The sequence below is a fragment of the Moschus berezovskii genome, chromosome 20 (assembly GCF_049115385.1).
Source record: "Moschus berezovskii isolate FMDL1 chromosome 20, NW_MosBer_1.0, whole genome shotgun sequence".
Lineage (NCBI taxonomy): Eukaryota > Metazoa > Chordata > Mammalia > Artiodactyla > Moschidae > Moschus > Moschus berezovskii.
In genome coordinates, this window is record NC_142479.1 from 27,738,460 (window position 1) to 27,752,534 (window position 14,075).

The following is a 14,075-nucleotide window of genomic DNA, read 5'->3' on the forward strand; positions in this document are numbered from 1 at the left end:
TTCTGCTTCTGTCAGGTCCATACCATTTATGTCCTTTATCGAGCCCATCTTTGCATGAAATATTCCCTTGGTATCTCTAATTTTCTTGAAGAGATCTCTTGTTTTTCCTATTCTGTTGTTTTCCTCTATTTCTTTGCATTGATTGCTGAGGAAGGCTTTCTTATCTCTCCTTGCTATTTTTGGAACTCTGCATTCAGATGCTTATATCTTTCTTTTTCTCCTTTGCTTTTCGCTTCTCTTCTTTTCACAGCTATTTGTAAGCCCTCCTTAGACAGCCATTTTGCTTTTTTGCATTTCTTTTCCATGGGTATGGTCTTGGTCCCTGTCTCCTGTACAGTGTCACGAACCTCCGTCCAGAGTTCATCAGGCACTCTATCTATCAGATCTAGTCCCTTAAATCTATTTCTCACTTCCACTGTATACTCATAAGGGATTTGATTTAGGTCATATCTGAATGGTCTAGTGGTTTCCCCTACCTTCTTCAATTTCAGTCTGAATCCTGGTCTTGTTTTTGCTAACTGTATAGAGCTTCTCCATCTTTGGCTGCAAAGAATGTAATCAATCTGATTTCGGTGTTGACCATCTGGTGATGTCCATCCTTGGAAGGAAAGTTATGACCAACCTAGATAGCATATTAAAAAGCAGAGACATTACTTTGCCAACAAAGGTCCATCTAGTCAAGGCTATGGTTTTTCCAGTGGTCATGTATGGATGTGAGAGTTGGACTGTGAAGAAGGTTGTTCGCTGAAGAATTGATGCTTTTGAACTGTGGTGCTGGAGAAGACTCTTGAGAGTCCCTTGGACTGCAAGGAGATTCAACCAGTCCATTCTAAAAGAGATCAGTCCTAGGTGTTCATTGGAAGGACTGATGTTGAAGCTGAAACTCCAATACTTTGGCCACCTCATGTGACGAGCTGACTCACTGGAAAAGACTCTGATTTTGGGAGGGATTGAGGGCGGGAGGAGAAGGGGACGACAGAGAATGAGATGGCTGGATGGCATCACTGACTCGATAGACATGAGTTTGAGTGAACTCTGGGAGTTGGTGATGGACAGGGAGGCCTGGCGTGCTGTGATTCATGGGGTCGCAAAGAGTCGGACATGACTGAGCGACTGAACTGAACTGAACTGAAAGGGTCTGAAAACAACATGAATATTCTGGATGCCATCTACAACAGGAAATGGAGAGAATTCTAAAACCCAACAATTAATATTAGAGAAGTCACTTTTTAAAAATATGCAAGTGTTTGAAACAAGAATATTTTGTCTCATATTTTCCAAAAAAAAAAAATACTTATCACAAAACGTTTCCTTTTTCTTTCTTATCTCTTATGGTAGACCCTTCCTGGTATAAAATGTAAGAAGCTCTTAGGGTAAAAAGCAAGTCTTTCTTTGTCTCCTCAGGTCATCAGCTCCTCTCCTTAGAGAGTTTCTCATGAATCCTTGCAGAGGGATTTTACACAGACAAGTGACTACATAAATCTGAGCACCTATGGTTCCACACAGTTTCCTGCTGTGCACGCTCTTCTGTCTCTAACTCTCAGTACTTACTGCATTTTGGATTTTGTTTCATGTAAGTGCGCAGTAAAGCTGCCTCATCCTTCTCATAAGTCCCAGAACATTCCATTGGGTAGTGGTAGATGTGCCTAACCAGCTTCCCAATTAATGGATTGTTTCCATTGCCTCCAGTAAATGGAGGGTGTTTTCCCTTTAATTTTCATTTTGTCCTTTTCTGGATCTACAGTACGCTCTCTCTCTTAGTCCAGAGAGAGGGTGTAATGAGAAGCAGATCATAGAACAAGTGATGAGCAAAGTCGGAATTGGGGCTTCTCGGGAGGCACTAGTGGTAAAGATCCTGCCTGCCAATTCGGGGGATCCAAGAGATGGGGGTTGGATTCCTGGGTCAGGACGATCCCCTGGAGAAGGGAATGGCAACCCACTCCAGTATTCTTGCCTGGATAATTCCACGCATGGAGGAGCCTGGTGGGCTCCAGTCTGTGAGTTTGCAAAGATCGGACATGACTGAAGCAACTTAGCACGCAGTACGCACACAAAGTCAGAATTTGTACTCAGACACTGGATCTCCTCATCCACCCAGTATGGCCCTGCCCATCTCCACATCTCCCCCCACCCCATCGCACCATCACTGGCTCTCCAGGGAAGCAGGTAACAGTTGCTGAGCTGGGGAAGGTGTGGGAGTGGGGCTGGGGTGGAGGGTGATTACACTTCAAGCTATTGATAAGACAGGGCACCAAGGGTGTTTAGGACCTGGGGAAGGAGAGGCTGAAGGTGCAGGGCCCAGAAAGTGAACTTAGGAGTGAAAACCAAAGGCAGCTATCCATTTTTCTCTTTTTCTGTTATAACAGAACTTCTAGCTGGGCTTATAGACACGGGAGGAAGGGGAGGGTGGGATGAATTCGAAGATTTGTTGTTGCTGTTCAGTGGCTAAGTCGTGTCCAACTCTGCAGCCCCATAAACTGCAGAACACCGGGCTTCTCTTTCTTCCACTAGCTCCCAGTGTTTGCTCAAGTTCATGTCCATCAAGTCGGTGATGCTATCTAACCATCTCATCCTCTGCCACCCCCTTCTCCTTTTGCCTTCAATCTTTCCAGCACATGTGAAATAGTTAATGGGAAGCTGCTTTGTAGCACAGGGAGCTCAGTTTGGTGCTCTGTGACGAGCTAGAGGCTTGGGAGGTGGGGGTAGGTCTAAGTGGGAGGAGACACATATAAACATATGACTGACTCACTTTGTTATGCAGTAGAAACTAACACAAGATTGTGAATCAAATATACTCCAATTTAAAAACAGAAAGCAACTAGTGTGCAGAAGCTGGGGATGTTTTAGCTTTCTTTGTGCAGCTGGATTGAAACTTACCTGATGCCGAAGGCAGGCATGGTTGAGTGTGTTGAGTCTTTACGATTCTGACAATGGATCCTGGACTACCTGAGCTCCATTTGCTAGATGACCTGTCAGCCTTGGTCAGAGTATAAATGGAGCCATGAGAGTGCTGTGGGCAGGCCCAAGGAGTCAGGACCCCCAGGTCCTCAGCTGGCTCTGCTGTTGCCAATACATTATGTGGATTTATGCAAAGAAATCCCTTTCCTCAGGTTTCCAGAAAATGAGAAGCTTGAATAGGAAAATTTCTAAAGGTCCCTTCCAGCTGTGATGCTCAGAGCTGTGGCCCAGATGTTTGACTGGATCTCCCTCTCTTCCCAGCTCTCTCCTCTGAACTCCCCATGGCATTTCAGTGGTCCCACCCCTAAACCACGGTCAGATTTCACCTTTCATCTCTCTTCTCCTCCAAGTCCTCTGAGGTCAGACTCTTAGACTTCTTCCTGTCATGCCCTTGTCTAGCTTCTAGAATAGCGCCTTGGGTATGATGCATGCTCATACACCTTGTCAAATAGAAGATTCGTGGGTACAGATGTGTTGTGGTTCAAGAAAGAATGGAGACCAAAGTCTGACCATGAAGGAAACACTCTGTGGGGCTCTCATGTGGTCAGTCTGACAGCACTGCCTCCCACGACATATGGATTCATGGGGGTCCTTGTGTAAAGGAAAGTGTTTGGGAAGATTTAGGAGTTTGGTGGCTGACTTTATTTTTCTGGGCTCCAAAATCACTGCAGATGGTGATTGCAGTCATGAAATTAAAAGACGCTTACTCCTTGGAAGGAAAGTTGTGACCAACCTGCTGCCTCTAAGTAGCTTCAGTCGTGTCCGACTCTGTGCGACCCCATAGACGGCAGCCCACCAGGCTCCCCCGTCCCTGGGATTCTCCAGGCAAGAACACTGGAGTGGGTTGCCATTTCCTTCTCCAATGCATGAAAGTGAAAAGTGAAAGTGAAGTCGCTCAGTTGTGTCCGACTCTTTGCAACCCCATAGACGGCAGCCTACCAGACTCCTCTGCCCATGGGATTTTCCAGGCAAGAGTACTGGAGTGGGTTGCCATTGTCTTCTCTGTGTGACCAACCTAGACAGCATATTAAAAAGCAGAGACATTACTTTGCCAACAAAGGTCCATCTAGTCAAGGCTATGGTTTTTCCAGTGGTCATGTATGGATGTGAGAGTTGGACTATAAAGAAAGCTTAATGCTGAAGAATTGATGCCTTTGAACTGTGGTGTTGGAGAAGACTTTTGAGAGCCCCTTGGACTGCAAGGAGATCCAACCAGTCTATCCTAAAGGAGATCAGTGCTGGGTGTTCATTGGAAGGACTGATGTTGAAGCTGAAACTCCAATACTTTGGCCACCTGATGTGAAGAGCTGACTCATTGGAAAAGACCCTGATGCTGGGCAAGATTGAGGGCAGGAGGAGAAGGGGACGACAGAGGATAAGATGGTTGGATGGCATCACTGACTCAATGGACATGGGTTTGGGTGGACTCTGGGAGTTGATGATGGACAGGGAGGCCTGGCGTGCTGTGGTTCATGGGGTCTCAAAGAGTCAGATACGACTGAGCAACTGAACTGAAGTGAGGGGTTTGGTATTAACAGATACACACTCAGTTCAGTTCAGTCACTCAGTCATGTCTGACTCTTTGCAGCCCCATAGACTGTAGCATGCCAGGCTTCCCTGTCTATCACCAACTCCTGGAGCCTATCCAAACTCATGTCCATTGAGTCGGTGATGCCATCCAACCATCTCATCCTCTGTTGTCCCCTTCTCCTCCTGCCCTCAATCTTTACCAGCATCAGGGTCTTTTTCAATGAGTCAGTTCTTCGCATCAGGTGGCCAAAGTATTGGAGTTGCAGCTTCAACATCAGTCCTTCCAATGAACACATACAACTAAATATAAAATAAACAAGGACCTACTGAATAGCACAAGGAACTATATTCAACATCTTACAATACCTATATTATTAAAAGAATCTGAAAAGGAATTTATGTATAGAACTGAATCATTTTGTTGCACACCTGAAACTAACACAGCATTGTAAGTCAACCATGGCTGTGTGTGCGTGCTAAGTCACTTCAGTCATGTCCGACTCTTTGCAACCCTATGGACTGTAGCCCACCTGGCTCCTCTGTTCCTGAGATTCTCCAGGCAAGAATACTGGAGCAAGTTTCCATGCCCTCCTCCAGGGGATCTTCCCAACCCAGGGATCAAACCTCCATCTCTCGCGTCTCCTGCCTTGGCAGGTGGATTCGTTACCACTAGAACCACAATTAAAAACAAAAACAATTTTTTTTTTCTTAGAGAAAAGAAAGAGTGTATGGCATTCAAGTCAGATGGGCTACTCTTTCCCTGTGCCAGCTGGTGGCCTTTGATGAACTTCTTTACACATTAGTGCAAGGAGCTTTCTCCTGGGGGAATGTCAATACCTGCTCTCCAGGTTGCTGCCTTGATGAAGAGACTGATGTCAAACTTTTATTGCAGCCCCTGGCACATGACAGGGCCTTGGGGAAAGTCCATTCCCTTTCTTCCTATATCCCAAAGCATCCTTGCAACATCTTGTTGGGGGAGAAAAAGGACCCAGAGGCAAAGACCAGAGCTACTTGCTTTCTCCAGGGGAGGGCTGTGCTCAGTCGTGTCCAACTCTTTGCAATCCCAGGGACTGTAGCCCGCCAGGCTCCTCTGTTCATGGTGATCCTCCAGGCAAGAATACTGGAGTGGGTTGCCATGCCCTCCTCCAGGGGATCTTCCCAACCCAGGGATAGAGCCCACATCTCCCGCATTGCAGGCGGATTCTTTATAGTCTGAACCACCAGGGAAGGGGAGGGTTAGGGTCACGAATAATCCCTAGAAGGAAACTTCCTGATGCACCTTTGGTTTGCACCTCAACTGAACCTTTTGGAGTTCCCTCTCATACCATGAGCTCATGCTTCAACACACCAGCAGACAGAAGAGGCTGCATTTAAGATGATCTGGCTGCTACATCACAGATATGAAGGTCATCCTGGGTCATCCACTTCCTCCTGTTGGATTACCTGCCTTTCTGTCACCGGTGTGGGCGTGTGTGGAACCAGCCAGATGCATGAGCCAGGAACAAGTAGCATCCAGGGTCAGGAGATCACATACCTGGCTCCTCCACTGACAGCCCCTGGGGCAGGGATCTTCACCAGGAATCCTGGTTCCCTGACCAAAGCTGGGGAGTGAGACCAGCCACCACTGGGGATGGGGTGGGGACCAGGGGAGGGACTTCCAAGGGGAGAATGAATTACCATTTCTCAGTTACTGTATGGCTCTGAAGTATCAATAGAGCCCCACACACCTAGGGTCTGATATCTAGCTGGCTATTAACAGCTGTGTCGTGTGGCCAAGTCCCATAACCTCTCTGCGCTGTTCCCTTCTCTGTAAATGGGGGTGAAAGCAGTCACATGGCAGGGTTGTTATAAAGATGAATGAAATAACATGCAGCCTGGCCTGTCCCAGCAGGTACTATCCTTACAGCTGTATTCCCTCCTTCCAGCTACTCAGTGAGATAGCTTTTATTATCCCATTTCAGAGATGAGAAGATAAAGGCTCAGTGCTGTACAGCACACGGAACTCTGCTGAATGTTATGTGGCAGTGTGGATGGGAGAGGGTGTTTGGGGGAGAATGGACACGTGTGTATGTATGGCCGAGTTCCTTCATTGTTCACCAGAAACTACTACAACATTGTTAATCGACTATACCCCATCCAAAAACAAAAAAAAAGTTCCCCCCAAAACCAGAAAGGCTCAGGAAATGTGTCTTGCCTACAGCCACACAGCTGGAACACTATCCCAGATCTTTCATGCCTCATCCCCCCACCCCAGTCCATCATGGTTCCACTCTGTTCCTGCGGAAACTGGCAGCGAGCAGGGGCCGCGTGTCCACACCCACCTTCCCCTGCCACAGCCCTGCTTCCCTCAGCGCTGCACCCACACAGGGTTTCCCTGCTCCACCCTGTTGCTAATTTCAGCGGCATCCCTGCTGCACCTTGTTGCTAATTTCAGTCTCTGTGGCTTGGCCCTCCCCCGCGTCACCTTCCTGTGAAGTCCTCCTCCGGCCCCCACCTCCTAGCCAGGGCCAAAGGCGGGGAGATACCATTGAATTCCCCCCTGGAGTGGGGGTTCTTTGCTGAGGTCTTCTCTCTTTCCTTTCCCATAGTTTATTCCTTCTTATCGTCATCCCTCCCATTTAAGAGGTTTGTGGCCATCCCTTTCTCCTAGTGGGGAGACCAAAAAGAGAAGGATCAGGGTGGGTGAGCAACTTCCCTCGGGTTTACACAGTGGGATCTCTGCAGGCTGCCTTAAGCAGAAGGTGACAGAAGAGGATAAAGACCCCGATCCTGTAAGGCTCCCACTCATCTTTGCTGTGCCTATCAGAATCTCTCTCTGTGGCTGGGGAAATGCCCGCTTCGGTTTGGCAGGAGGGTTTGGATCTTTCTGGGCATCTATACTTTCTTCCACGCCACTTCCCCTCTCCTTCTCAAGGCCCACAGCTCATCAGTCTAGTCCACCACAGAGAAATTCCAGGCCCTGCCTCCTGGCCTCTGGCCCTCTCTGAACCATGCCGGGGGCTGTCATCTGCACGATGGACCACCATTACCCTGTGCCGTGGGCAGCAGCACCATCCTCATCCTAGAATGAAGGTGCTGATGTTCGGAGACATCTAGTAACTCGCCCAAGGTCACACTGTGGGTAAGGTAGACAGCCTGGCTCTGAACTCAGGTCTTTAGCCCCCAAGCCTGGGGCTCTCTCCTCTGCAGCTGACACCGAGTGGGGGGCAGCCGGGCTTTCTTCCACTCTCCCGAGGAGTGGTATTTCTGGAGAAGAAAACAAGCACTGGAGCAGTGGAGCACTGACCCTGCACTAGGCTTGGCACGAGCCCCTTTATTCCTCACAGCCCCCTGTGTAGTGGGTACCACTTCTCTCTGTGGTTTCCAGCCAGGGAAACTGAGGCTCAGAGAGATGGGCGAACCGTCCAAATTAACAGAACTAGTAGTTGGCAGACGTGTGAACGCGAACCCCAGTCCTTCAGCGTGGTGCTGACACTGACATTTGTCGCTCAGCTGTGTCCAACTCTCTGTGACCCCATGGACTGCAGCCCAGCAGGCTCCTCTGTTGATAGAATTCTCCAGGCAAGAATACTAGAGTGGGTAACTGTTTTCTTCTCCGGGGGATCCTCCCGACCCAGGGATTGAACTCAGGTCTCCTGCATCGCAGGCAGATTCTTTACCATCTGAGCCACCTAGGAAGCCCTGCCTAGAAAGAAATGCATGAGTCTGAGAGAGCTGTAGGTCTGAGTCTGAAGCCTAGCTCTGCCATGTCTAGCTGGTGCCGTCTCTCTCCCTGGGCCTGCTAGATAGGCAACAGGGGTGCTAGCCCACAGTGTGGGGTTGTGTTGACCCATGGGAGGCATCCAGAGATAAAACTCATGACAAAGTTCTGGTCCTGGGCACAGGCTAGGGGTTCAGCCAACTCGAGTTCCTCTCTTCTCTTTCTAGGCTTCAGCGAGGGCTCATTGGCCTCAGACCACGAAAGAAGTATCTTCAATGAAAGTGAAGAGGATGTTCTACTGATGTTGGAGCCGGTTTCCCCCCAGCGTGAGACAGCTTGCTCTTTTCATCTTCCTGGACCTCGCTCCCAGGGGGCGGTGGGAGATCCTGTGCCCCGGGTCTCCCTCTCTATTTTCCAGCCTGACTTGTAATCTCCTCACCTCCTTGGCCACCCTGGCATCCTCTTTGAACCTCCCTAGAACACTGCCTATGAGTTTCCACCATGGAAAGGCCCTTCTGCCTAAACTCCTATCTGCTTCCTGTGGTTAATATCGGGGCAGGTTCTCTGATGGGAACATTTGTCTGAGTCACTGTCCCCTCCCCAGGGCCCACTGACTCAGCATTGCGCTTCCCTTCCTGTCCCCATCCCCTACCAAGGTGACCTGTTCTGCCCCGCTCTAAGCACTGACTCCTCCTTCACCAGACACCTCTGAGAGAAGGCGGGGCTCAATTTCAAGACCCCAGTCCTCCTGAGCATCTGCCCTGAGCCAGGCTTTGTGCTAAGTGTTTTCCTCACATCATCTTATTTGACTCTCAAAACATCACTCTATGGTCACCATCAGTTAGGGACTGTTTCCTCTTAGAGGTTCAGGGAGGCTAAGGAATTTACCCCAAATCACATACCCAGAAAGAGCCACTACACAAACCCATGTCTGGCTGACTCCCGAACCCAGGTTCTTAAACACGCTGACTACCGCAACTAAGCCCCAGTGCAGCCCAATAAATAAGTCAAGAAATAAATATTTTTAAAAACACAAAACACACTGTCCTATGCGATATTTGGTTCCGAAGCAGAGGGAAAGACAGGTAGGAATCCTTCTGCCTGGGAGAATTTGAATGCCTCCTTGCTCATTCAACTTGGGGGGAAACTTTGACTCCTGGACACCCACTTAGAGGCCAGAAATTGCCCTGGGGTTTCCCAAAGACCAGAGAGGCCACCAAGTGTGGGAGGGAGAAGGTATGAATCTCCAGGGGCCAGCAGGGTTCTCAATGCCTGGAGTTCTCAGTAGTTTAGGGCAGGGTGGGGAGTGTTCTCAGCTCCTCCGAAGTCTGGGTTTCCTGGACCGGGCTCTTCATTCCCTAGCAGGCCTTCACAGGGGGCCCTGCCCAAACTCTCTCTCTGCCATCAGGGCCTTCTGGGTATCGCAGGAGACAGACATGGCAGCAAGTATCAGCAGGGCTGGCGACAAGGTCTGGGATGAAATCAGGAGAGACGGGATTTAGAGCCTTGAGGAAGGCTCTGGAGAAGGGCAGGGACCCACACTCCCCAAGGCCTAGTGTAGTGTGATGGAGGGTGAGAGAGTGTTGGGTTCAAATCTGGGCTCTGCCACTTCTGATCTGGGGGACCTCCAGCAAATTTCTCTGAGCCTCAGTTTTGCCATCATGAAATGGGGCTAATCCCATCTACTTCACTGGGGTGTTATGAGTGTTAAATAAGGTGGGTTTTAAAGCACCGAGAGGTATCAGAAGCTACTCCATCTTTCCATCCCCACCTTGTCCTGTCATCAAACTAACACCTGTAGGAGTGATCTTTCCAGCAGCCATGGTTGCTGTCAAAGTCAATGGCTTGACCCTCAGGTTAGACAGTAGCCCTGGGCTCTATTCTTGTCCTGATGACAGAGGGTTTTAGATAAGAGACTGAGGAGGACTGGGGGCCACTCACACACCTCTTCTTGAAAACAAAGTGAAACAAAACAAAGAAACCCAAACCCCAAAAAGGTGAGCAATGCAAGGTCTACTGATGGAGATTCAGAAACGTTAAATCCAAGCGATACCACTTAACCCTCAACTGGGAGGCTTACAGGGTGGGTTCAGAACACAGATTCTAGAGCCAGACTATCTAGGTTTGCTTCTTGGCTCCATGATGTTCAAGCTGAATGAAATTAAGCACGCTTCTTGAAGTCCAATATCCTTTTATGGGTGCTTCCCAGGTGGCTCAGTGGTAAAGTATCTGCCTGCCAATACAGGTGACTCAGGTTCAATCCCTGGTCTGGGAAGATCCCCTGGAGTAGGAAATGGCACCCCACTCCAGTATTCTTACTTGGAAAATCTTATGGACAGGGGAGCCTGATGGGCTACATTCCATGGGGCCATGAAGAGTCGGATATGACTGAGCCTCTGAGCACACAAGCACATCCTTTCATTGAGTCTTGTATTCTTCATCTGTAGAGTGGGGATTCCAACTATTACTATTAGGGTCTTCCCCATGGAGAACACATGAGGACAAAATGAAACAAGATGTGTCAGGATTTAAGTACAGAACCTGGAGTAAGGGAAGCTCTCAATAAACATTAGCTGGTTTGTGACTACTTGGGAACAGTGCCTTAGAGTGTGGCAGTGCTAACCAGACTCTGGGGTCATCTAGATGCATGGTTTTCACCCTGGGGGCTCCAGAGTATGTGGACATGTTCCAGGAGCCTCTTGTCAGAGTCAGAGATGGGCAACCCACCCATATTCTACCTCTGCCCTAATCTGTTTCATAGTTTGGGGTTCCCTGGGAAAAGAGTTTGGATAAAAGTATGTGTGTGTGCGCATGTGTGCGTGTGTGTGCATGTGTTGCTGGGATTGGTGGGTGGCAGTGGGGAAGTACTATTGGTTTTTTAGAAGTCTGAAATCTGCAGATTTGTCCCAGTGATTTCTAGCTCCCTCCACCACATGAGAACTTTGACGATCTTTTCATCATAAGCCCTGTGGTTTGAAGAGTTTGGTCTACCTCCAAACTGTACGTATTCAGCAATGTGAGATTCAGTGTGAGATTTTTTAGCTCTGGTCAAGGAAAAATTTTAGAAAGACATTTGGCAAACTTACAGTTCAGAACCTGCACTGTCTATTTCAGGGTCTGAGAAGTGACTGGGTCCCTGGATCTGGGACCTGGATCCCCTTCACTCCTTTTCCTACAGGGGACTCTGTCTTGTGAGCACGTTCTGTGAGCATCATCTTATTTAACTTTCACGAGCATCCTTTACTCTGATCTCCAGTTTAGATTCAGAGAGCAGAGGCATGGGTGGGGATTGGTGGCGGTGGTATGTGGTCTGCCCAGTATTGCTCATTTGATAAACATTTTTCAGAGCCCCAGCCCACTGAAGCTTTATCTGTTTTCTGTATGAAAGTTAGAGCCTTGTAGGATCCATCTACTCTTTTTCCAAATGGTCCCAACTCTCCTAAACATTTTATTGCTATTTGGAATTTGGTAATTTGTTCCCTACGTTAGCAAAGCTATGCAAGAAGGCATAGATGAAAAATTTGTGTTAAGTCATGAGCAGCCTGTGTTTGATTTCGATCCTTACATCACATCCATGATCCTACACTACAATTTATACACTTGAGTGTATTCCAAGGAATGTGTGCTCAGAAACTCAACGTTTGCAGCAGACCCCAAGACATATACACTGCACAACACATGTGTTCTTTGAATCATAAACATGGAAGCAGATGCACAGAGATGGTCAGACACTCAGACACATCTATGTATCCAGACACACAAAACCATATCTACACATCATGCACACACATACACAGACACCCTGTGTGTGTGCTCAGTCGTGTCCGACTCTGCGACTCTATGGACTGTAGCCCACTATGGACTGTAGCCACTGTAGCCCTCTGTCCATGGGATTTCCCAGGCAAAAATACTAGCGTGGGTTGCTATTTCCTTCTCCAGAGGATCTTCCTGACCTAGGAGTCGAACCTCATCCCCTTCATTGCAGATGGATTCTTTTGTCACTGAGCCAACAGGGAAGCCCACACAGACGTGCCAATTGAAATGAATTCTCTTTGAAAACCAGTTTGACAAGATGTCTTTGGAAAGAAGAAGGGATATAGGATTTACAAGTAAGGAAAATGGCAACAATAATAAGGTAAACTTACATTCTCAATAAATTGGCAAGAAAATAAAAAGGCATTAGGAATGGAATAATGATACCCAATACTGAGGACGACCTTTTATAAAGCAAGTGTCTTTATACATTACCACGAACAAAGAATTTGCTACTTCATTTTAGAAACATCTTTCCTATTGCTCCAGTAGTCAGATGCCTTCAGACTCTTTTCCTGTAACTACACTTCTAGGGAGTTACTCTAAAGAAAAACATCAACAAAAAGAAAATGCGACTTATAGAAAAGTAGTCACAACATTATTATTCAGGAAACACTGGTAGCCAGATAAAAACCTTCAATCAAACCATATGTCAGTTTCAGGGAACGTTTTCTAGCCATCATAATGGCAATTATGAGGACGAGGGGGCATCACAGAAAATACTTATGATAAAGTCAGTGAAAAAAAAGAAAAAATAACACAAAATTGGGAGTCACTGTGAATGGGATGGGATGAAGATTTGTCTATAAAAAACTAACCAAAGTGAGATATGAACAGTACTCTGAGGAAGATATTACTATTATTGACTTGGTTTTATATTTTTGTTTACTTTAAAGTTGCTATGATAAAGATTTTGGTTCCCAAAGCTTTCTGTAATGTAAAAGATAAACCTAAGGTAAGCCAGCCTGATGCCTGCAGTAGAGATTTAACCTACTTGCAGATAATGGACCTTTAGCAATTCATCTGTGAGGGGCTGTATACACCACATATGTATCTCTCAGAATGCCACTTGTACATTGGAACTGGCAATCCTCCCAGCCTCAGAGGGTCATTTAAGAGTGTTCATGGTGCTTCACAGGCCTAAGTTTCACTCTGCTGTTCTTCTAAGCCCCAGACTGATTATTTCCAGGTAATATATTTAACCAGTATCTGACTTTGCAGCTAATCTTCCCAGCTTGGAAGCTCTTGATCCTTACAGATAAAACTCAGTTGGTGGGGAAAGTTATCCAGGAGGGCCAGAGACCAAGAAATGCCAGGCCTTTCCATGAACTAGTTCTGTGATCTTTGACCAAATTTGCTAGTGTTGGATGCCATGGTAGATGCCCCTACAACAGTAATTCTCAAACTTTGGGGGTGCCAGAATCACCTAGAGGGGGTTTCTTATTGATCCAGAGATTACTGGGCCTCACCTCCTGTGATCAGACTGAGTAAGAGACTTGCCTGGTGGTCCAGTGATTAACAATCTGCCTTCCAATGCAGGGGACACATGTAGATCCCTGGTCTGGGAATATCCCACGTGCCACAGGACAACTAAGCCTGTGTGCCACAACTATTGAGCCCATGCTCTAGAGTCCATGCTCTGCAGTAAGGGAAGTCACTGCAATGAGAAGCTCACACGAGCAACTAGACAGTAGGCCCCACTCACTGCAACTAGAGAAAGCCCATATGCAGTAACAGAGACTCAGCGCATCAAAACATAAATACATAAATAAAAAATAAAGGGTTAAGAAAAAGACTCAATAAGACCGGAGTGAGGCCAAAGAACTTGCATTTCCAAGTTCCCTAGTGATGCTGAGGCTGCTGATCTAGTATGGAGGGCCACTGCTCTACGTATAGTTTGCTCAAAATCACCTTGCAAATGAAGTACCTTAAATATTACTCCCACAAACCAAGAGCATAGAAAAGTTGGATGACTTGAAAAGTCATTTAGCCTTCTTGGCATAATAAGTTTACCCCCTTCAAGAACTAAAATATAAAATGAATGTGACAATCAAGGTATTAGTCATTTGCTGGG